The 24,358-nt window shown below is 45.0% G+C and overlaps 1 protein-coding gene across 4 annotated transcripts in view; it reads right to left on the bottom strand.

Moving 5' to 3' along the window:
- SVOP (SV2 related protein) overlaps window positions 1-24,358 on the bottom strand; it is a 750,499-nt gene that overhangs the window by 143,426 nt on the left and 582,715 nt on the right. The gene's annotated exons all lie outside the window — the stretch shown is intronic.

The following is a 24,358-nucleotide window of genomic DNA, read 5'->3' as shown; positions in this document are numbered from 1 at the left end:
TCACTCTTGCAATGATTCAGGAATGATTAGCAGGTTAAACGAATTTCTGGCAAATGGAAGGCAAGCAGCAGCAGATTTTTTTACACGTGGAGAAATTTGCAAATCGCGGTAAAATTCGCGAATGCGCCGAGCGCTATTACAGAAGAACTACAAGGACTATCACTAGTCCAGCTTCCAAATGAAAGTTACTGCAAGTCTCTAGCACAAACGGTTGCGGAGATATGAACGATTGAATAAAGGTCGTTTTTCAGATTTGAAATTTTAAAGTTCAAAAAGACAAGTGCAGCTTGCAACTAGAAAATGACAAGTGACAGCTTTGCAAATGACATGTGACAGTTAGGAGACAGTTCTACTTAGATTAAAATAGGATTGAATTATATTATTTTAACTAAGAGATTGGTTCTGCACAGTTTTCTAGGTACTCACACTATATTCTTGAGTGAAATGGGCCTCGCCATGGATCTGGTCAGGTTTTAGACGGGACTCTGGTCTCTGCACTTCACAGTGATCTGGGTCTGCTCTCTCTGGTTCTGCTAACAGTGGTCTGGATCAGCTCTCTCTCTGGATTCTGAAGATTGAGGGATTTAAAGTCTGGATCTTTCTGCACAGCTTTCTCTGGAGATTGATGGAGGTAAAGTATGGATTTTCCCGGCAGAGCTTCCAGCTGCAAATGGATTTGAAAGTGCCTATCTGTCCTGTCTGTCTGCTTTTATGTGTTTAGAATGTGGGTGTGTTCTAGCATCACTGACCCTACCTCTCTCTCAGCTTCTAATTGGTCAAACTTCCATTTCTCATTTGATTGGGGGAGCTAAGTTGTGTCAGAGTGATGTCATTTTACAGCCTGCAGAGAGGACACTCCCCAGTCAACTTACACACAAATCTAGATTTGAAACAAATACATATTTGCAGAGGTACATATTGTTTTACAATCATATGCACCCCTCACATATCACAGGAGGTATCTCCTGTTCAAACTCTGCTCTTCCTGGGAGCTTGCATTCAGAAATGGCAATATTTTGCACTTTTTAACTGGTTTGCAATTCCGGACATTACCCCAAATTTACACACATGTGCGCAAGGAGTATGGACATTAGTTGATGAAGTGTCAGATTTTTCACATGCACACATTTTGAGTAATATCCTCTTTTCCGCTAAAACCCCCCTGAACATGCCACCGGTTCGAAAAACCTCTTAAATTGTGGGCAGAAAAATCACAAGAATTATGGTATCATTTATAAAATTTTCACATGTCCGCTCTATGAATGATCCATCTTTTTAAAGTTATGTTCTGGCTATAGAGGTGTGTCTTTTCATGTCACATGGTACAGAAACCAGTCTTTCCAGTTTCTGGCAAGCTCAGAGACCCTGCCCCTCCCAGCTTCTGCCAAGAGGAAGCTCCATTTACGACTCCTGCCAATAAAACATTTGCCTGAGTCAGGACAGGTCTTTGTTCAATTTCCTGCAGAGCCCAGGTAATTCAATCAGGGAAGTGTCATATCCCTTTTGGTGTGAGCAGCAAAAGGGCAGCTAGGCCTGGGAACACAGCTGTGACTCAAGTTTCACTCCTGATGGGGGTAGTTGCCAGGCAGAATTGAAATCTCTTTAAGCCAGTTTCAGATAAAATGTCACTTTTTGTTCCCCAGTTCCTGCATTCAAATAAAACTAAACATTTTTACATATGCAGCTAGAATGCTGATTCTAAGTTTAAAACTATGACATTTAAACAATTTCAACCTATGTGACACTCAAAAGTAGGTCACTCAGTCAATTTGAACATTTAGATTTGTAGTGTCTTTCAGTCCACATTTACTTAAACTGCTGAAATCACAGCTCAGCCAGTCTTGTTATAAACCTTCAAGTCACTTCAGAATATAACTTTAGATTGTATCCACCTCTCAGTAAGTCTTTCTTTGGCCTGTTTTGGGTTCATTTATTCAGTTTTCTACAAAAAAGTAAAATCTGGTGGTTTTAAAACGCCGGCTTTTGGATAGTGGTGAGTACTGGTACTGCACCCATTTTTGGGATTTAAGAAATGAATTCCCCACAATTCTAGATTGCATTTGGCAATCAGCATTGCCATTCCCAATGGTTTCAGACTACTGTGCGGGTAGTCCAATGGTGGTTTTAGGCAGTGCCCTTCTGTGCCCATAACATCGGCAAAAATGGGTGGCAGCCTATTCTTCATGCACTTCCCTGGGCATTTTCTGGGAAGCTCTGGCCATCATGATGTTTTCATGTCAGTACTGCGCAGTTTTGAGGTAGGGCTCGGATGCATGGGTAAATACATCCCACAAGCGTGAGGAGGATGAATGTGCTTGGGGGGGAATGAGGAAACAAGGATGACATGTGAGGAGGATGGATGTGCCTGGGGGAGGGAGGAATGAGGAAACCAGGATGACATGTGAGGAGGATGAATGTGCCTGGGGGGAGGAATGAGGAAACAAGGATGACATGTTAGGAGGATGAATGTGCCTGGGGGGGGAGGAATGAGGAAACAAGGATGGCATGTGAGGAGGATGAATGTGCCTGGGGGAGGGAGGAATGAGGAAACAAGGAAGACATATGAGGAGGATGAATGTGCCGGGGGGGGAATGAGGAAACAATGATGACATGTGAGGAGGATGAATGTGCCTGGGGGGGGGGAGGAATGAGGAAACAAGGATGACATGTGAGGAGGATGAATGTGCCTGGGGGGGGGAGGAATGAGGAAACAAGGATGACATGTGAGGAGGATGAATGTGCCGGGGGGGGGCGGAATGAGGAAACAAGGATGACATGTGAGGAGGAAGAATGAGGAAACAAGGATGACATGTGAGGAGGATGAATGATGAACTCCTAAAATGTGCAGCCTGTAATGAGGGAGGATGAGGGATGAGGAGTGAGAGGGAATGAGGCGTGCGGATGAGGGATGAAGGGGGGGCACTGAGGAGTAAGGCTGAAGAAAGAGAAGTGAGAAGGACAAATAAGGAACACGCAATAGGAGGGGGAGAGGCGAGGATGTCCTACAATGGATGCTGTATATTTGGCATTGCGTGCCTGCCTCTTAGTTTAATCTAGGTGGGTCTTGTCATACGTTTAGTAGTATAGACTGCTCATTACATGTAGAGCAGCCATTCACCCACTTTCTCACTCACTCATTCGTTGGCAGGAATTGTGATACATTGTAACCCTGTCTCGAAATCCAACAAGGGTCCATCACTTACCTTACAGCTGTGAGAAAGCATGCCCCCGTGTTTTAGTTCATGCAGATAGCGTACTGTAGTTATTAGTGGACCTCTATGCCGAAAAGGAGTGTAAAGCTTAATTCCACACAGAAAGTAAGCCTGAGACACGTGCTAGGAGGACAGAAGGCATAGAGAAGAACACTTAATTGAAGCAAGAAAGCGAAGTCGAAGGCATAGTGGAATGACCAAAGCAGTTTAGAGAGGGCATTCACTGCACCTGGACGGGATATGAACCCTTGACCTACTTGTTAACCACAGACCTCATCAGCGAGTGCTTAACCCACTGGGCAGTGATCAGCTTGTCATCCGAAAGCATGTGACTGTGATGTGCGAGTGCTATCTGATTAGGCATACACACAATCCGAGATAGGCGATGGACTGGAACGCCTTTGGCAGAATGCAACATCATCATGGGGTTATGGATAATGGACCAGCATGCGATCCACAGGGGAAATGATACAGATTTTTATCTGTCTGAAAGGTTCATAGCAGTTACATTAGCACTGATTGCATCCTTAAAACAAGAATTGGAGTGATACATCTCTACAAGATATGTAGGGGCATACACATACCAAATAACGCCATGACAAAGGAAACAAGCGCTCTAGAAGACAGTTGTGCACAGTAAATGCAGTTCTATTACTGTACAAAAATGAATGAAAACAGAATAGATACATTGGTCTGCAACCTTTGGCTCTCCAGATGTTTCGGACTACAACGCCACCAGCCCTAGCCTGCATAGTCAATGGTGAAGGATCATGGGAGTTGTAGTCCTAAACAGATGCAGAGCAGCTGAAATAGAAAGAGGGGAATTTCTGTCAATTAATAGAACTGAAGTGCAAAAGTTTTACATAGTCTAGGAAGCACTGAAATGCTTTCTTGCATGTACATTTCTATGTGAGTATGCATGCAGTGGCGGGCATGCACTCTGATCATTGGGGCGGTGCCCCTCCATTATTAAACACAGGCAACTGTGTCATGCAGAGGTTTCAGTCAAAAACCTGATAGGGGAGTGCTCCGAATGACATTGCATTGTGTACCCACAGAGATAGAGAACTCTGTAGGCCCCTATGTGTGATAGAGCGTCCTCCTACATGGGGGTCTGGAGGGGCCCCTGTACCTCCAGACACAAGGTGGAGCTTGAAAGCCCTGTTGTATAGAAGAGTATGAGGGTCTCGGGTTAGGAACACCAGCATGCACAGAATGCTCCGCTGGAACACTCGGAGGCAGACATCTCATGCCCTGTAACTAGAGCTGTGGAGGAGTGTTTTTGCCGCAGCCTATCACATATGGAGGGAGGCAATGAGACAAATTGAGGCGAAATTAACTCCAGAGTAATGGCGATGTGTTGATGAGCATCTGATATTAACATAATTGTATTATTTCTTTTATCTATTTTAAGGTGTAAATGTAATATCTTAAATTAAATGATGATGTAATACATGTGTTCAAGGTTTGTATTTAAAACCAAATGCACAATAAAGAAAAGAAAAAAAAGAGTGTTTTTGAAAAAAAAACATTTGCGTGTGTATGCGAGTGTGGGATTTCCTGTGTGTGTGTTTGTGTGTGCATGTGAGTGGAAGAGAGGTGGGGCTCAAGGGGCAGTGCACTGAGAATGTCTGGTGCATACCATTAATAGAAATATGAAACTATCTAAAGGTGGGAGAGCCAGAGCCTGGCTCGAGGCTTGGCTGTGGCACTTTTTTTAAAAGGAGAGCAGAACTGGAGCCACGCATCATTTTATCCTCTGTAACATTAACAGAGAACTTTACAAGGAGTCTTCCATCCCGTGACAGTTAAAAGAACTGCATTTAATCATCTATGTTCAGAGTACTTTGTTTATCTCTTGCTAGCAATTGCATGTTGCTGCAGAATTAAAGATGCAATGGGAGCGTGTGTAACCTGAAACCTGAAAATTGCAACCAGAAAACGTGGCTGCCACACGTGACCAATCTATGCAATCTCTGGCAAATCACTCACTCTACTTAAATGGGTCATATTTCCTTTTGCTGTCACAACTGGGATCACTTAGAAGTGGCTCTGTTAAATGTGCACTACACAAAAAGCACAAATTAGATGTAGTGTATTAACCTACAGTGTTTGGCGCTGGGTTCGCTAAATGTAAGAGGTTTGAACTCCCCTCACAAAAAGTCCCTAGTGGTTCGGGAATTCAACCGGTTAAAGCTGGATTTTATGTTCTTAGAGGAGACTCACTGGCAAAGGGAGAGGGAACCAACCTTGAAAGCCAGGTCAGTAGAGGAGGTATTACACGCATCTGACCCAACCACTTTGTGATGGTTAAGGGGGAGATCAAGGGCTTTATGCTCACAGTGGTTTCCATCTATTGCCCAAATGAAGCACAGGACCAGTACAGGGAATCGGCTAGGAGCAAAATTCAAACTTTTGCCGAAGGCACACTAATAATAGGAGCTGACTTTAACATGGTTTTGCACCCTGAAAGTGACAGAGTTTAGTTTAGTTTAGTTTATTCATTTGTATTGCGCACCAGACCCGAGGGTATGAGGGCGCATGAGCAGCAAGGTGATTCAAAGCTTGGTTACAGGTTGCTTATACTTTACATTACATAATTATACTTTACATTACATAATTACAGTGTGACGATGAAGGAACATGTGTACAGTTTGGCAGGAGAGAATGCAGTAAATGTGTTTAAAGAATTACAAATATATACAAGTTTAGCATTACAAATTTACAGATTCACTTAAAGCATGCCACGCGGAGAGCAGCCCTGTGGTGTTAGAGGTGTTAGTGGTTCGTGTTCTTTAACCAATGGATGTAGTTGCGTCTAAAAAGTGAGTAAGGTTGGGGAGTTCTGAGCGATGGTGGTAGGGAGTTCCAGTGTTGAGGTGCTTTCACCTGGAAGCTGTTGCCACCCATTTTGGTGCGTTTAAGCCTGGGGACGGTGAGCAGATTAGCATTGGAGGTTCCGGTGGGTCTGATGGGGGTGTGTTTGCATATTCTGTCTGCCAGATAGCGTGGGGCAGCATTATTCAGGCATTTGTGGGTGAGCGATGCTACTTTAAGCAGGATTTTGTCTGTTGTGCTGAGCCAGTTATGGGATTTCCTGATATTGGAAATGTGTTCCCTCCTGGGAATATTGAGTGCTGCCCTAAGGGCGTTGTTTTGAAGTGTTTGAATTTTGTTGGTGATTTGCTTGGTGGCTCCTATGTAGAGGGCGTTACAGTAGTCCAGTTTGGATAATACCAATGCTCTGGCTAGTGTAGTGCAGCTGTGAGTGGAGAGGAAGGGTTTGGCTGCTCTTATGAGCTTACATGTGTAGGCCGTAGAGGATGCCATCAAGCTAACCTGTTTGTGGAAGGTTAGGGAGGAGTCGAGGTATATTCCTAGGGTTTTTACTTCTTTCGAGACCTTGATTAGGTTCCCATCTATGATGAAGTTGGCATAATTGTGGTCGAGTTTGGTTAGGTTGGACGTGGAACCAAGGATGATGAGTTCTGTTTTGTCATCATTCAGGCATAGACTGTGCGAAGCCATCCATGCCTGGATGATGAGATACACCCTGTTCACCAAGGCCAAATCCTGGTTGTAATCTCCCGTCAACGGGATGAGGATCTGTGTATCATCGGCGTAGTTAGTGTAGGTGATACCCAGGCCATCTAGATCATCAAACAGGGGCTTTGTGAACACGTTGTACAGAGTGGGGGAGACGCACGAGCCCTGTGGGACTCCACATGTAATGGGGATGGGTTTGGCGGCGGCAGAGGAGGAGAAGACTCGCATGGATCTGTTGTTGAGGAATGACTCAATCCAACTGATGGCTTCTTGTGAGAAGTGGGCAGCTGAGTCTAAATGATTACATAGGATTTTATGGTCAACTAGGTCAAACGCCGCAGAGAGGTCTAGGAGGAGTAATAATGCAGTTTTCCCGTTATCTCTAAGGACGTCTATTTGGGCTTTCAGATCTATTAGGGCTGTTTCAGTTCCATGTTGGGGACTGAAGCCGGATTGTCTTATTCCTAGAAGGTGGTTTGTTTCAAAATACTTTTGGATTTGTTGGTATGCTGTCTTGTCTAGTATCTTGAGCAAGAATGGGACGGTGGTAATCGGTCTGTAGTTGGTTGGGATGGACGGGTCAAGGGAAGGTTTTTTGAGGAGAGGGAGGACCCAGGACTCTTTAAGGTTACTGGGGACTGTTCCTGAGGAGAAAGAGGCATTGATGAGTCTGGTGATGAATGGGGAAAGGTCTCGTGCCGCGTCTTTAATGATTTGTGGGGGGCAGAGGTCACCTTTGCAGTTGGAGGGTTTAAGGCCAAGAATTATTTTTTCTACTTCGAGAGAAGAGACTTTGGAAAAGCTGAAGCGAGCAGTGTTAGGTGTGTGGTGTGAGGGTGGAGGGCTCGAGTGGGCGTTGATGGGGTTGGTAAGATTGGTGAGGGAGTCTTTCTTATTTTTAATTTTTGTTTGAAGGCCAGTGACTTTGTTGTTTAGTGCATTTTGGACACTGGTGCACCATTGTTTGTTTTTAACGCAAGTATCTGGGATTGTTACCGGGGTTTCCAATTCTTTCAGGATAGTAAATAATTCTCTGGAGCTGGAGTTGGATTGGGAGATTCTCTGGTTATAGGATTCTTGTTTGGCCGCTATGATTTCTTTTTATAGTTGGCCGTTATTTTGTTAAGCAGTAGTTTGTTGTGGTCAGTCGGAGATTGTCTCCAGACTTGTTCCAGTTTACTCTTTTCCAATCTAAGGGTTTTAAGATGGCTGGAGAACCATTGGTTGAGGTGCTTTTTTGGTTTGGATTTTCTAAGTTTCAATGGTGCAATGGCGTCTAAGGCTATGCGCATGGTGTTGTTATAGCCTTCTACGAGGTCATAGGGATTAGAATCTTGGAGTTGGCTTAGTGTAGGAAGAATGAGCGGGATCAGTTTTTCTACTGTAATATTTTTTTTGCTTCTCGTGTGGATGGCTGGGGCTAGTGCCATGTTGGTTGTAGGGCTTGAGGCCTCAAGTGAGAAGGAGAGGAGGTGGTGGTCGGTCCAGGATTGGGGAGTGTTGTTAGTGATCGATATGGCACAGTTATAGTCTGCTATCCAATCAAGGGTTCTCCCTTTGTTATGGGTGGGGCTGGTTACTTTTTGTGTGAAGCCTAGTTCAGACAGGGTGTTACTGATGAGAGTGGCTTGATTGTCTTTGGGGTCTTTGTAGCCTAAATTGAAGTCTCCTAAGAGAAGGCATTGTGAGGAGTTTTTTAGGTTGTCGGTAAGGATGGCATTGAGGTCTTCCTCGAAAGATCCCGGGGGTCCGGGTGGTCTGTATAGTAAGTGAATGGATATTGTTTGGGAGTTAGCGATGGGTAGCTTGGCTGTAAGTGATTCACATGATGGGAGGTGTGTGGCAGAGTTGAGTCTGATGTTAAGGTGGGTCTTGGCAATGACGGCCAAACCACCGCCTTTAGCTTCAGTTCTGTCCGCTCGGATGATGGTGTAGTCAGTGGGGATGGCTAGCGAAAGGGCTGGGCCTGCAGCTGCGTGAAGCCAGGACTCTGTTATGGCTAGGAAGTCTAGATCTTCAGCTAAAATGAGATCAGCGATGTCCGTGGCATGGGCAATCATGGAGCGTGCGTTGATGAGGGCACCTTTTATAGGTAGGGTTTTGGCTTTGGCAGGGGTGGGGGTGGTAGCTGTGCTGAGCGCTCTATTGTTGGTTATAGTGGAGTTGACGGGTTTAGGTTTGGGTTTTTTTAGCGTAAGGTTAGCGCAGGAGCTAATGGATGTTCGGTGTGTGAGTATGGATTGTGTGGAGTCCCTGGCTCTAGGCTCGTGTATTTTGGGAAGTCTGGCTCGTAATCTGGTCAGCCTGTCCGAAAGGCATGGGGGAGCGAGTAGGGTAAGCATGATTGTGGTGCTGGGCTCTGTGAGGGTGGGTGATGCGGTGCCTAGGCTGGTCAAGTTAAGGGGTGAGCTGTGCAGGCATGCGGAATTGGTGATGTGGAGAATGGTTCTCAGTAGTATAGAGTAAAGGCCTGGGAGGAACATTGTGTGAGGGGGGTAAGGTGCAGTGTGTGTCCTGTCTAGGGTCAAAATCTAGCAGTGGACAGTGCGGCCTGCTTGGAGTGGCAGAATACTACCTAATCCATGTAGCGCAGGGTTGCAGGTTGGCATCTGACTCAGATACAGGTAAGCAAAGTGGTCATAGTAAGCGTTTGTCAATTAGCACAGCATTAGGTTTAGAATTGCGCCAGTGTACCAATTAACATCTTGGATCAGAGTAGCATGTATTCAGAATAGCGCCTGGATTGGGAATAGCACCTAGGTTCAGAGTAACACTAGTTCAAGATAACCCCTAAATTCAGAATAGCACTTAGAGCAGATTAAGCACAGCATTGAGTTTAGTGGCTATAAAAGTATGTTGCGTGGGGACACATTGGGCTGCAGGTCAATAGATCTAGAGGCAATTGGTGAGCAGATCAGCAGAGCAGAGCAGATGGTCACAATGCATTTAAAAATGGCAACTAGAATTGCATAGGGTAGCCGAGCAGCAGTGAGGCACAGTGCAGTTATATGTTACAGGGATGACTAGCGACACAATAGTCTAAATACGACTAAGCACCTATGTACTGGAAATGGCAGCAACTTTGGGCACAGATACAGCATGCAGTAAGGCCTGAGTGCACGAGAGAGGCAATAAGTAGCTTGTGGTAACAAAGCCTTTTCCAGAGTCTAGGCAGTTCAATTTAAGCACAGGCTATGTAAGCGAAGTGGCGTTTACCGTTGAGGTTGGTCTGGAATCCGGCAGAAAGAGAGTAGGTCCCTAAACCACAGCCCAAACACAATAGAGGACCTCCGCTCGCTTCCAGAAAGTCAGCTGGGAGTGACAAACGCCCACACGAGGGGACAGGTTCGAGACCCTCTATTGACATACTATTCGAAGGTACATGACACTTTCTCAAGGATAGATTTTATCCTTGTAGAACCCCCCTGTTGGAACGCGTGAGCGAATTCGCCGTTGAGATAATCCTGTGATCTGATCACAATCTGGTGAGGGTCCAAATTGGGGTGCCCCCTCGGGTGCAGCACAACACTAGGTTGACGTGCAACAACCTGTTGCTACGGGACAAAGAGCTAGCCCAGGCACTCCTAAAAGCGATCAGAGACAACAGGGAGGTGGGGACCGCAGGGGTCTGGGAGGCATTTAAGGCCACGACTAGGGGAGTTCTGATAGGAATGGGGTCAAGGAGAAAGAGGGAAAGGGCGTGTGAGTAGAGGGCCCTTAGGGGGAAAATTGAGTCCATTCAGCTGGGGGTGGGGGGATTGAAATCCCAAATGTTCCCAGGGAAATGGGCCAAACTGCAAGAATATAAAGCTAAGCTGAAAGCCCTCATGGTAGGCCAAACAGAGAGAAAACTGTCATTTAAAAAAAACATTATAGAAAAAGGGGACAAAGCCGACAAAACACTGGCATGGAGGTTGAGAGAGCAGAGAAATAGCAGGAGGGTGGATGCGATCCATCCAATAGTAGGTGAAAAGTTCCTTGAAGACCCAGCGATAGCTGAGGAGTTTTGAGTGTTCTATGAAACAACTATACGCCTAAGAATATATTGGGAACGAGTCAGATGTAGACTGGTTTCTGGACTCTCCCGATTCCGTGTCTCCTACTGGAAAAGGTAGAACCCCTGTTAGCTCCCATTACCGCCCAGGAAGTGATAGACACAATTAGTGGTTTGAAGGGAGGTACTACCCCTGGGGAGGATGGTTTTACTGTGTCCTTCTATAAAAGATTGTGTTCCACCCTGGCTCCATTCATGACCAAACTGTTCAACAGTGCACTGGAGATGGGCTCCCTCCCACAGCCCATGCTGGCTGCCCTGATAGTAGTGATTCCAAAGGAAGGGAAAGACCCTGCCCAGTGCCAATCCTATAGACCCATTTCCCTGCTGAACACTGATGTCAAAATAATGGCAAAACCGTTGGCCAACAGACTCGCTCATCAGATGACCTCACTGGTTCATGGGGATCAGGTAGGATTTATCCCGGGTCGGCAGGGAGCAGATAATATAAGGAAGTCCATAAACCTAATGCACGAGGTAAGACGTAAGGCGCTAGGAGGACACCTAATATCTATAGCCTCAAAAAAGGCCTTTGACGGTGTTGAGTGGCAATACATGGATAAAGTCTTGCAGAAGATGGGGTTTGGCATGAACTTTAGGCGGAGGATATCAACACTATACAACAGCCCCACGGCAAAAGTGGCTGTCAATGGCACTGTCTCCTCCCCATTCATCTCTCTAGAGAGACAATGCAGGGCTGCCCCATCTCCTCCTTGCTGTACGCCCTGGCCATGGAGCCCCTGGCAATCGCTATTAGGGAGAACTAAGGGATTACGGGAATTCAATGTGGTGAGGTAGACTTTAAGCTTTCCTTGTTTGCCGACGATATCCTCTGCTATTTGACAAATCTATCATATCTCTACCAAAACTCTCAAGTCGGATACAGTCCTTTGGCAGGTTGTCGGACCTGAAAATGAAACTCCCCAAATCAAGCATGATGCCCATACGGGCGGACGACTCGGAGACCAGAGTTAGGAAGACGGTATCTGGTATGAAAGTTGAGGACTCATCCTCACGGCTGACCTGGAGGGGAGGCAGAATTTCAGGCAATGCTGGGAGATAATGGATGATACCTGAGGGAAAAGGTACAAGTTAATGTTCGCTGGCAATCTGTATACGTCAGCCATGGAACACAATTTTAAAATCCTTCATTCTTGGTACCTGCCCCCTTTGAGACTCTTGAAAATGTTCGCGGGATCCTCCCCATTCTGCCCGAGGGAGTGTGGACACCGTGGAACGTGGTACCATATGTGGTGGGAGTGACCGTCTGTTCAGGTATACTGGACAGAAGTCCAAAGTTGGATCAAAGACCTGGTCGGTGTGGCTCCAGCCTTTTGCCCCCTCTGGGTTTTGTTAGGTATCCAGCTCTCTGATTCCAAAACCTCCAGGTTCCCAGAAATTGTTGAAGCTATGCTGAGAGCTGGAAGGGTAGCACTCGCTCAGAAATTGAAAGACAAAAGCGCCACAACTAAGAAGGAACTGTTAATTAAACTGTGGGACAAATTTACGTATGATAAGTTGTCTGCGATGGTAAATGACAAGATGGAAAGTTTTTTGATTGAGTGGGGTACTTTCTTGTTGAAAGAGGGATGTGAAAACCTTAAGCACTAAGCCGAATTGTGTGATCAGGTTTGATGCTCCTCTTGCCTCTCTGGTTGAATGGGACACCCAAGGTGCACAGGTATGATATACAGAACCTGCATCGCCAGAAAAGGCTGAACGTTTGGACTCAATTACTAGCCTTAATGTCCCAATGGACGGACGGTCATGGTAGCTCATTTGAGGGGGAAGGGTCTGGTTGGGGTGGGGGGATAACATGATTTGTTCATGTTGCTATTGTTGGTTGAAACAGATTGTATTGCCTAATGAAAAAAAACAATAAAAAGCAAGTTTTAAAAGAAACGACTGTGTTTGCTCACAAGATAATACAAATATTGATCATTTATAATGTGTACACCACAGGTTGAAGTATCCCTTAATTTGCTCAATGTTTTGTCACGTTTGACCCATGTTTCTCTCTGAAAACAGACATGGTGCACTTCCAATGACCTCTGCCTCAATGCCAGCAAGACTGCGATCCTTCTTATTGGGACCTCTGCTCCATCTTTCTTCCCCTCCCTCTGGCCGTCTTCTATGGGTTCTCCCCCTTCTCCTTGACCTGAAGCCAGAAACCTGAGAGTCATCTTCGACTCCTCTCTTTCCTTCCTCCCTCACATACTGGACTTCGCCAAGAAGGCCCAATTTCAACTCTACCTCCTCAAAGAAATTCTTCCTTTCCTCACTTTCCCCCAGAAGCTCAATGTCTCTAGTCCTCTGGTTCTCTCTAAGCTAGACTACTGCAATAGCCTTTAGCTTAATCTGCCTGCATCATCTCTAAGACCCCTACAGCTAATCCAGAATAGGGCTGCAAGACTTATCTTTGGCCTCAAGCCCAGGGACTGCATGTCTCCAGCCCTAAAAACTCTCCACTGGCTCTTGGTTGCTGCAAGAATCAAATTCATATCCCTCTGCATCATCCATAAGGCTGTCTGGGGCGGGGACCACGGTATCTACGACTCGCTCTCCCTAAATACTCTCCCTCCAGATATTTACATTCCTCCGGCACCAACTCCCAAGCGATCCGCGGAACAGCGAACAGGTGGCCGATTTCTTTCCTCTGCTGGCTCCCTCCTATGGAACAGCCTCCCCCTTCCTCTTCATTTCGAGCCAGACCTCCTCAAATTCCAGAAGCTCCTCAAGACTTTCCTTTTCACCCCGTCCCTTCCTTCTCCCCTCCTCTGCTAAACCCCACAGTTGCTGAGATTGATGACCAGGGCCCTTATGTGTAAGCCTGGGCCCTGGCCTCACACACCCAATCGCCTTCAGCCTGCCCGCTCCCTGCACTTGGCTTGGCACCCCTGGCCTAGGCCCCCACAGGACTACACTCATGTATTCATAGGCAGCTGACCACTCACCTACGCACCTACAGCTGCTCACTCCCTAGCACTTCCCTCCAGGTACACCAGGCACTTATCCTCTAACCCCTCATCCCTTCTCTCTCTCTCTCTCTCTCTCTCTGCACTTACACGTTCTGAATGCTCTCAAGGCCTAGTAGGTGCGCCTCTAACTTTCACTATTACATTTGTTTTCATTCCCATATTGCCTCCCTGTTGCCATGTGGGCGCTTTGAAACACAATTTACTTAGTAATTAATGGAAAAGTGAAATAGATGATGTACTGCACTTTTTGGTAGGCAAGAGTGTTTGCTTGATGCATTTTCCTTTATTGTGTAAGGAAACCACCAGCACAATTTGGGCAGTGACCATGGGGTCATCACACAGAACCCAGTTTGTGAATGAGGCGGTGGGAAGTAACACCGGTCTTGAGCAAAAGGGATGCTTGCCTAGTAATGCGGCTTTCCACCTGCCACGCAGCCCTTTAGTTTTGTCCTTAGTCTCCCACCATCTAGGACATGTGGGTGCTGTCTGTTTCTCCCACTTGTACCTGCTGAAAAACTGAAGACTGACCCCCGAGGATTTAAGCCTGCTAGAAGCTGTGGAAAATAGCCAGATCCAATTGTGTGAAACAATAACTACAAGTAGCTGACCTTGTCACACAGTTTTGTTATTTTGTGTCTAGGTCTTGAAAGTACAGTTGCAAAACGCGGGATTGTTTCGACAGGCATCAATTTCCAATCTGGTATGTGTAGAGTTCCATTCAGGATGGTGAAAAAGCTAGAATCACTCTTTCTGCTTACCATAATGTTTTACATATTTGTCATGAACGTTTATATTGTGATTTTTGCACCTTTAATTCATCTTTATGAAACAGCAGTGGTTTAGCTCCTTAAAACCATACTTTAACAGTTAGAGATGAGACAATATGTGGTAAAGTGTCTAAAGAGCAGACTGCGATCATATACCATCTTATAGAAAGGGTGTGCTCCGGGACAAATAATTTAATTCCACTTTGCCATATCTTCCAAAACTGGGGTGCCAGGTATTTGGGCTCTTTTTGTGGAGGTTAATAGGCATGATGATAGATATGGGTTTTGTGTTTATGGTTGGGGAGGCAGACAGCAGGGTATCTGCCCATGAATTATTTGACTCCCCCACCTCTAATACTATTTACCCAACTGTCTGACGCAGAGGAATCCAACAAATCCAACAAAATCAAAATATTGAGGCTGAGTACACCAAAAGGAAATACACCGAACACGGGTTACAAAGGAACATACAAATACTTTATTTTATACTGAACAGTTTTCCAAGAAAAGAAACAGATAGCTATCGGCCCTCAGTACAACACAACGAACTCCAGCGTGGTTCAGTGTGTTCAGTGAGAGACGCTGTACATTAGAATTCATTGCTCTTTTATACTATTTGCGAACACGATGTCCAACCCTACTTTGGGTTAATATTCCTCTAATACATTACTGATCTAGGGTTCATGCCGAGTTTGCATATCCACATGTAACTAGTTTGCCTTTAATACATACGTCAACAAGCTTACACGGCAACTGTGTGTTTTGGGATTTCCCATACAGTTCTTCTCAAACATTAATACAATGTAGTTAAACAAGTGTTCTTAGTTCAGTATTTGAATACATTGTTCTTAACATATGCTTGTGGATTAGTTTCATTGCACGAGTAATCCTTTACACACAGGTCAACGAAGGACAAGGTCTCAGTTCACGACCTCAACAAGTGGCCTGCAGGCAAGTTATATATTAATTACACACAGAGGTCAAGACGGCCATGTTGTATTTCGGAATGACATCGTCCACCATTTTAACTCATAGGGTGACTTTACAAAGCAAACCTAAAATGGCGGATTGACCTTAAATGGCGGCTTACATTGATTTTAAGGTCAGGACCTTGCAACACGGATTTCTTCGCAAGTGATTTACAAGCAGCTTGGTGTATGCCAATATACAAATATTCATTGCAATAGGAGGCAAAATATAATTTCTCATTTGACAAACCCTCCTTTTGACCTATGCCAAGTGCTAAACTACTTCTGATCTCCTTGCAAATAACTCCATGCATCATCGTCCATGCACCCTGAATCGCTGTCAGAAATATCTATTACTATCAGGTAATTCGCAAAAATTTCTTTTAACACATATTCCTTGGAAGTTTTATCTGGGGCATACACTTTATGTCCTATCGTACCTATCGCTTGTGCGCAACATCCCCCTAGCATCGAACATATACTAGGTAGACACTGAATACAACAACAAAGGAACAACAGAATTCCCAAAATGATCAGTAAGACCTAAAGTACCTTCTAACCCCAAGATCACAAGAAGTCCCAGAACTAAGCGCTAAGATCCCAGTTTCCCTCGGGAACATGCACTTCTGAACTAAGGACCTGCAGATTCTGTATTGCCTTGAAGATAGTTGGGGAGGAATCTGGTACGAAAACATAGCAAGCGGACCCCACTAATTTACACACTCCACCGCGTTCAGCCAGGATGACATCTAATGCCATCCGGTTCTGAAACGCTACTAGTCTTATCGCTTTCTGTTCTAATGTCATATTATAGAGTATGTCCGTGGTGCGGTTGATGGTTCTCTCCAGTACTCTCGCTAGTCTTCTGATATCTTCGGAATTCGCTATCTGCCCCCAAAATGGCACAACTGATTTTGCTATATCTCCCAAGATTTGTGCTGGAGTGTCACCGTTCTCGTCCCGCCGTGAACGAGCCTTTGAAACTTCTGTCGTACTAGCTATAAACACCCCAGGTAACAGGATCCCTAAATAACAGGTTCCCTGCCAATCCCTGGGCAACCATGGAAATGCTACATTACCGCAAACAAAGTAGACAGGTTCGCCTACATACAAAGGTCTGCCTTCCTCAGTCAAATTTGCAACATTGGCACAACCTTCAAAATCTCCCATTGACTGAGTACCATTCCTCTGTATGCAAAATGAAACTGAATCAGGGCTATGGTTAACGGTGTAAGAAGGAGGCATGGCATCCTTATTGCCTATCGGAGCCATCGTAAAGGAAATCAAAGATTGGAAAGGACGAGACAGTCTATCAGAAGGCCTAATAGAAGCAACGTTGGGCTTACTCCTATTTGCAAAAAGCGAGCATCTCAGGGGAGTCAAAACATGTTTATCAAATCTATTCAAATTAGTGCCATCAAAGTTCCCCGAGATGCTATCGTTCCAACAGCCAAAGAACAGTGCTCTAAGAGAAGCATAACAAGCAGTTGTCAAAGGTAATGGATGAATATACCAACCTAGCCCCTTATCCCCGTGTTGCGGTAAATGTGAGCAGACCCAACAGTTAGACTTATTAAAAATGGCATGCGTAGCATTCATGATAAGTAGCAGAGTATTATTGTGGTACCTTTGTCTATGCTGAGAGTCCCTAGGGGACAGAGTATGCAAATGTACAAAGGGAGTAGGAACAGTAGGTACATTTTAAGTCGGTAACAAGGACTCTAAATAATGAGTTTCCTCGAGGTACCACAAACCTAAGACAGTGACTATTATTAAACCAAATATTATTATAAAAACACAGCAATACGTTTTCGGGGCCCAGGTGCATTGTCCATTGTCCCGGTTGGTCACAAAATCATTTACAAGTCCCATACGAGCGGTAGCGGTGGCAGGCATTGTAGTCTTCAAGTGACACTCCAATGTTATTAGCTGGCGACCTCCCGGCCGCGCGACTTCTTAGTCCTTCCACAACCCTAGCCAACAGAATCCCCTTTCTCAAATTTGGCCAAAAACAAGCCCTCGATGATCCTTTCATTCTTTCCTTCTCCGAATGCACAGCCGAACCGTGCCGTAAGTCTATTTTCTTGGACGCAGATTGTACCTTGCTTTTCTCGGTACTGATTGATCTGGAACCAATGTGTCATCACATCCCGTTGGAAGCAACGTATCAGAGACAAGTGAAGATGCCGAATATGAAACAGCAGTTTCCGGATGCAAAACTTTTGGAGAGTGTGGAGACAAAATGGCTGCTTCCCCAAGCCTCACGGGCTCAGAAAGATTCTCCGACACACTCTTGGCGCGATTTACTGCTTTGGGATCGTTGGTTGCAGCGTTAGCGAGGGGTTCTGTTTCTTCTGTATCGTGTGGCACTGGGTGAGGAAGTTTCTTGATATGCGATGTGTGGATCCAATTCTTTCTTCCAGAAACCCGCACCACTGTTTGGGTGACCAACAGGACCTGGAACGGGCCCCGCCAGCGGGGTGCAAGGCAGGAAGAGCACTTAAATGCCTTGATGAGCACCCAGCTTCCAGGCCGTATGCTGTGGCCCGGGCCCTTGTATCGCACAGGTAAAGCCTCTCGCACCTGGTGATAAATCAAATACAGGTTTTTAGTCAACTGGCTGCAATAATCTGAAAGTAATACATTTTCAACGTTTATCAAAGAGCTACATTTAGGAAGGTTGCAGATATTGGCAGGTCTCCCCATTACCACCTCAAATGGAGAGAGCCAAGTCTTAGTTTGAGGGGTTGTACGCATGGATAATAATACGATCGGTAAGGCGTCCGGCCATTTTAATTTAGTGCCGGCACACGTCTTAGCGAGCTTGTTCTTGATGATAACATTGTGGCTTTCTACTAGTCCGGCGCTCTGAGGGTGTCTGGCTGAATGGAACCGTTTGTCGATCTGTAATGCCGCACATATCTGCAGAATTACGGCAGAGACAAAATGTGGACCATTCTCCGACCAGATGACTCTTGGTAGCCCGAACCGTGGGAAGTACTCCTTTAACATGGTTTTCGCAGTAGTCATAGCTGTAGCATCTTTGACAGGGAAAGCCTCAACCCATTTACTAAAAGCACAGATGACCACTAGTACGTACTTCTTATTGTTGCATCGTTCCATTTCAATAAAATCAAAGTGGATAACTTCAAAGGGGACAGAGGGTGGCCCAAAACTTCCCCTTGGAGTTGCTGTCCCCTTTCCCACATTGTGTTGTAGGCAAATCATGCAGCTCTGAACATAGCGCTGGGCAATTTTCGAAATTTTGTCATTTGCCCAAATTTTCTCTAACATTTTTGTTACTTTCTGGGCACATACATGCGTAGGACCATGGGCCATGATGACCATCATCATTACATACGTATCAGGGAGTATCCATTTCCCTTCAACTATGTCCACCCAACACCCGTCATCATCAAGTTTCCCCAAGCCTTCAGCCCACCTCTTGGATTCTTCTAACGTGGCATCAGCTTGGATATCCTGTACAGACCCAACACCCTCGTCCATTACACAGGCATTTACAGTCTCCCTTGAAACATACTTCTCCGTACGGAGATTGGTAGCAGTTTGTCTAGCTATCTGATCAGCGAAAGCATTCCCTTTTCCTATGTCATCTGTAATCTTTCGATTTGCTGTACATTTCATAACGGCTAACTGAATAGGGAGCGCAAGCGCTGAGAGCAGTTGTACTATTAGGGAGCCATGTTGGATCTTGGTACCATGTGAAGTCAAGAACCCTCTCTCTGACCAAAGTCTCCCAAAGTTGTGAACCACCCCAAAGGCATACTGACTATCAGTATACATGTTTACTGCAAGCCCTTTGGAAAGTTCACAAGCTCAGCTCAATGCTATAATCTCTGCGGCCTGCGCAGAGTTATGCGTGATTCTCTTGGTTTCCACAACTGTGCTTAATGTGGTGATTGCATAAGCAGCTGTGGATGTACCATCCGGAAGTTTAAAGGAGCCATCACAAAACAGCTCTCCTTGCGGATTATCCAAAGGAGTGTCTTTCAAATCAATTCTACCCTTTGTCTCTTGTTCGGTAGTATACAGACAGTCATGTGACTCTTCATCGCCGCAAGTAGTATCTTGAGGGAATGGTAGGATTTCAGCCGGATTAAGAACATAACACCTCTTAATTTGGATGTGAGGAGCAAACAAGATCAATTCATCTCTCGTCAACCGTGCGGAAGTGAGGTTTTTGCGTTTGGGTTTGGTTCAGTAGAACATCTACAGAGTGAGGCACCATCAGGGTTAGATCATGGCCTAGGACCATTCCCTCACTCTGTTTTACAGACGCAGCAGCAACAGCTCGCAAACATCTTGGCAAAGCGCATGCTACAGGATCAAGGGCGGAAGAAAAGTAACCGCACGGACTATTCTTCCCTCCATGTTCCTGCGTTAATACAGCCAAAGCACATCCATCACATTCATGCACAAACAACACAAAGGCCTTTTCATAGTTTGGTGTGCCCAAAACTGGTGCAGAGCATAATGCAGTCTTGAGCAAATCAAACGATTGTTGGTGTTCCGCGTTCCACGGCAATGGCAAAGAAATGCCCTTCTTTGTCAAAGCCAACATCGGTTTGATCACTAGTGAAAAATGTGGGATCCACAACCTACAGTAAGAAGCCATACCTATCAAGGCTCTAACTTCCTTCTGTGTATTTGGGACAGACATGCCAGAAATGTGTTTTATACGTTCAGGTGTCAATCTTCTTCCCTCCTTTGACAGGAGATAGCCTAAATAGTGAAGCTTTGTGACCATGCTTAGCTAGATGAATAAGCAATAATACAGTGCCTTCCTTACAGGCGCTCTCAGAGTCGAGAGCTAAAAGCAAGTCATCAACATATTGAAGAAATGTACAAGTAGAGGGCAATTCAAGGGTATCAAGCTGTTCTTTCAAAGCCCTAGTATAGATGTTAGGACTCTCTGTGTACCCTTGAGGTACATGAGTAAATGTGAACGAGCGTCCCCCTAAGGTGAACGCGAACAAGTATCTACTATCCTTGTGTATAGGAATACTAAAGAAAGCATTCTTTAGATCCACAACACTAAAGTAAGTAGCTGTAGCTGGAATCATGGTTAATATTGTCGTCACATCAGGCACAATTGGAAATTGCGGAGCAACGACTTTATTAATGGCACGTAAATAAATTATGAAACGGAATGGAATTGCATTATCGCCTTTCTTGTACACTGGTAAAATCGAACTATTGCACAAACTTCCTGAAATGTCTTCAATCACCCTGCGATGCACAAAATCGGAAACAATGCATTTCAAAGCTCGCTCGCCCTCAACTGAAATCTTATACTGGGGTATGTGTGGCAGCTCAATTCTATGTTTCAAAACTATCTTAACAGGGTCAATCTGTAAAACACTGACATCGTTGTCGTCCACAGCCCATAAGCTCTCAGGTACATTAATGAATTCTGGCGGCAAAGGCGGGCAGGAGTACAGGAAATAATAAATCAATATCGCCTAAGGTGAATACTGAGGACTGCAAGACGGACTCTATTTCTTTATAGAATCCTGTCGGATTTTTCCTAATATCAGGAATAGATTGTCTAATAGTATTCACTTCTTGTCTTGAGAACGGGACATGAACAAACTGTGATATATAATGTGCAGGAATGTTCACAGCAACTATACCCTGTGCAGCATCGGGCGCAACCTCAACCTTTGGGACAAATGTTGGAGGAACCTCTCTCATAGGCAACTGAGAAGTAGGTGACTCCGAACGCTTAATAAGCAACAGAGCTAAGTTGAGCGCTAAAGCAGTCGAAGAAGTGTCAAGTGAAAAAGCTCTCTTATAAATACTCAATAACTCTGTGGGACAACTAATCTTTCTTTTTACACAATCATCCTATAGGTACTCTATCATTACCTGTATCACTTTCCTCTGCATTTCTGGCATATACTGTCTATATGTGTCATATACCTCAACTGGAGTTATCGACATATCTGAAATCCATCTAAGCGCGTCCTTCGTACAAATTCGTGCTTCCTCAGATATCGATTTTCGGCAAGGAAGGAAGCGTTTCTGTACATACATACTTTCCCCCTCGTCATCCGCATTCTGTAACCTTTCCAACTCCTTTCTATACTCAAATAACCTCTGGACATGCTCATTTACATTCTCCACAGTGTCTCTTGAAAACGCCAAAGTATTTAGATCCCTTAACCCCTGCGGGAGATCCGTTTTATTTAATTTGCCCCAGATTACACATAAATGCATCCCTAAACCTTCAATAAAAACATTTTTCTCAGGAAAATTATCCACATTATGAAGTGTGGCAAAAACATTAGTTTGATCACCCCTCTCCATACAATGCTTAGCCCTTGCAATCAAATCACGTTTCTTCTCTGGTGGTAGAGTATTGCGAGTGAAAACCTTCGACCCCGCACCTTGATCGACTACAAGCGGCACAGGACCACTTGGAAGAGGGGGAGCAGGCAAATTCAATGGAGGTACTGTTACAGGTGCGATAAGAAGAGGTGGAGGAGCTGGAGGACGAGGAACATTGGGAGGAGCAGGAACAACGGGAACAACAGCAGGTAGAGCAGAAAGAGCAGGAGGAAGAGGCAAAGCAGCAGGAAGAGCAACCTACTGAGGTTGCGCAGAGGCACTAGGCCTTCGTTCATTTAACAATTTGTCTATGAATTTGTTGGAAACACGAAGGTCTTTAGAAGGATAGATTTTCTGAATTCCAAGTGAGAAAGCCCTGTCCATATTCCTAGTCGACTCAGAATGCTTATCTTGGTCATACAATAATGCCTTTTCGGCGTTAGTCTTATGAGGGCGCGCATGTTTTTCTCTACTCTTAAGTTGCTGCAACGCTTCTTTTTTCCAGTTCTGCAAAACATCAAATGCTGCAGGTCTAGCCTTTTTTTCTTTAATAGAATTGACTCTAAATACTCAATACGAGGGATTTCAAAACTACCATTGATTGGCCACTGAAGTTCGGAGGCATGTCTGGTTTGTCTGTGCTGTGCCAAATATCATTAAACACTATACTTCCAATGCCATGCTTACAGTACATTGTACACGCCGGCGACCCCTCCTGTGGTGCGGGATGGCTAAATTCCAAAGATTGTCTATCGCTGCGGAACAACGCCCTGAAGCAGGTGGACAATTTCCCAGGCATATCAAATTATTGGTGTTACCTGGTCAATAATTGTGTCTGCAGATACAATACGCCAAAATCAAATTATCAGGTTTATATTAAGAGTCGGGTCACGACTTACCTGATCAAGCCTAAGGAGGTCCGATCGGCAAATCTGCCCGCCTCGATAAGTGGACCCTCGTCAAGATGCCGTTCTCGGACCACAAGCTAATCATCCAGGGATCGGGTCGTGCAGCTGTGCTGAGATGTCGCATCTCGTTCAGTGGGGCCCCTTTTTGCCACACCGTCCGATCCCAGTCCGATAGCGAGGGTCAACCTTCGATAATCCGGCATCAATCTTGAGGGTCCCTATTCGGGTGCCAACTATGAAAACAAAATCAAAATATTGAGGCTGAGAACCCCAAAAGGAAATACACTGAACACGTGTTACAAAGGAACATACAAAGTACTTTATTTTATACTGAACAGTTTTCCAAGAAAAGAAACAGATAGCTATCGGCCCTCAGTACAACACAACAAACTCCAGGGTGGTTCAGTGTGTTCAGTGAGAGACGCTGTAGATTAGAATTCATTGCTCTTTTATACTATTAGCGAACACGATGTCCAACCCTACTTCGGGTTAATATTCCTCTAATACATTACTGATATAGGATTCATGCCGAGTTTGCATATCCACATGTAACTAGTTTGCCTTTAATACATACGTCAACAAGCCTACACGGCAACTGTGTGTTTTGGGATTTCCCATACAGATCTCAAACATTAATACAATGTAGTTAAACAAGTGTTCTTAGTTCAGTATTTGAATACATTGTTCTTATCATATGCTCGCGGATTAGTTTCATTGCACGAGTAATCCTTTATACACAGGTCAACGAAGGACAAGGTCTCAGTTCACGACCTCAACAAGTGGTCTGCAGGCAAGTTATATATTAATTACACACAGAGGTCAAGACGGCCATGTTGTATTTCGGAATGACATCGTCCACCATTTTAACTCACAGGGTGACTTTACAAAGCAAACCTAAAATGACGGACTGACCTAAAATGGCGGCTTACATTGATTTTAAGGTCAGGACCTTGCAACACGGATTTCTTCACAAGTGACTTACAAGCAGCTTGGCGTTGGCCAATATACATATATTCATTGCAATAGGAGGCACAATATAATTTCTCATTTGACAGGACGGTTGAAGAGGGAGATCCTACGCAGAGCATAATGTTAACCACCGTCTATGCAAGACCTCTGTTGGTGGGCTCGGCCTTTGAGGGGCTTGGAGTGACAAGTGTTAGTTTCCATCGGGAAGATGACTGTACTTCATCCTTTGCATGACACAGCACACTTATTCCTGAGGCCTGTCATCTAAATAGCAGCACTGCTGGTCCCAGTTGGTTTGCCATGGAGACTTTAACCCTCTGAGCACCTGAAAGTAGCCAGATTTGTGCCAAGACAAATGCACATTCTAGGATGTCCGCAGGTCCCCAATGATCTCATTAAGCAGTACCCTCTCCAGAAGTACATACACTGCTCTTTGCCCTGCCATTTTCGATATCAACAGACAACTTGAGGGACATCACGGAATTCCCTGTAAAGCAACCTATGTAGAGGGATCTGGGAGCACTCAATTAGCAGCCATCTTGCAGCTTCTCACATTGTGACCTTACCCAAATTCACTTGCTTTGAAATGGTTATGATATATTAGA

Source organism: Ambystoma mexicanum, chromosome 10, assembly GCF_040938575.1.
Source record: "Ambystoma mexicanum isolate Mex_15411 chromosome 10, UKY_AmexF1_1, whole genome shotgun sequence".
Taxonomy (NCBI): domain Eukaryota; kingdom Metazoa; phylum Chordata; class Amphibia; order Caudata; family Ambystomatidae; genus Ambystoma; species Ambystoma mexicanum.
The sequence above is the reverse complement of the archived record's forward strand: the minus strand, read 5'-3'. Positions and strand labels throughout refer to the sequence as shown.